The sequence below is a fragment of the Microtus ochrogaster genome, unplaced genomic scaffold (genome assembly GCF_000317375.1).
Source record: "Microtus ochrogaster isolate Prairie Vole_2 unplaced genomic scaffold, MicOch1.0 UNK44, whole genome shotgun sequence".
In the NCBI taxonomy this organism is placed as follows: Eukaryota; Metazoa; Chordata; class Mammalia; order Rodentia; family Cricetidae; genus Microtus; species Microtus ochrogaster.
In genome coordinates this window covers 815,672-816,977 of record NW_004949142.1, presented here as the reverse complement: position 1 = coordinate 816,977, position 1,306 = coordinate 815,672, and positions in this window count along the sequence as shown.

The following is a 1,306-nucleotide window of genomic DNA, read 5'->3' as shown; positions in this document are numbered from 1 at the left end:
GGGACTAGAGCCCACTGTGGGTCACGGTCAAGGCTAAAGGTCACAGAAGCAAATATAGTTTTAAATGAGACAGTCTAGCAATCTAGCGTAATGTAAGTAGGACGGTTGCAGGTTCAAGGCCAGCCTGATCTAATGGTAAGTTCCTGGTGAGCAGAGCTACTTAGCCAAACCCTCTCTCAGAAATGATGGCAACAAAACAAAACACACAGAAGTGTGTTTTTAAAAAAATTTGGACTTTCCAGGCACATGCCTTTGATCCCAGCACTCGGAAGGCAGAGGCAGGCAGATCTCTGTAAGTTCAAGGTCAACATGGTCCACCATGTTAAGTTCCAGGACAGCCAGGCTGTTACACAGAGAAACTCTGTCTCAAAAAAACAAAACAAAAAATTGGACTTATTTATTTCATGTGTATTAGCATTTCTTCTATATGTATACATATGTGTGATGTATGTGCCTGGTGTCCACAGAGAGCAGAAGAGGGTCTCTAAACCCTTGGAAGTGGAGTTACAGATGGTTGAGAGCCATCATGTGGGTGCTGGGAATTGAACCCTGATCCTTTGCAAGAGCAACAAGCGCTCTAAACAAGCGAGCCATCTCTCCAGCCCCTGAAAAGGTGTATTGCATCTCCCTCCATTATCCAGTCTCTTTTCCTTCTTCCCTTCCCTTTAAAGCCCTTTCTCCATCCTCATAGTCCCTGTGGAGGTTGACACGGGAGTGGCCCCACAGACTTGCATGCTCGAGTACTTGGTCCCTTGTTGGTGGAACTGGGAAAGATTTGCAGGGGTATCTCACTGGGGCAGCCGGGAGGCTTTGGGGTCTCAAAAAACTCATGCCCTTCCTAGTATTCTCTCTCTGGGTTATGGGTCAAGGTGTGTGTTCTCTGCTGGTCCCATCACTGTGCTATCATGGACTCCAACCCTCTGAAATCATAATCCAAATCAAATGCTTCCTTTTCTAAGTTGCTTTGGCCATGGTGTTCTATCGCAGCAATAGAGACTAGGACAGCCCCCTTCTAATTTCCCTTCCCCCTGTTCTGTTCTGTCTCTTCCCTCTGTCTCTGTCTCTCTGATGTGGGAGTGATTTCTTATTAATAAAGAAACTGCCTAGACCCATTTGATAGGCCAACCCTTAGGTGGGTGGAGTAAACAGAACAGAATGCTGGGAGAAAGAAGCTGAGTCAGTGAGTCGCCATGATTCTCCCACTCCAGGCAGACGCAGGTTAAGATCATTCCTAGTAAGCCAGCTCATGGGCTACACAGATTAATAGAAATGGGTTAGATTGATATGTAAGAGCTAGCCAATAAGA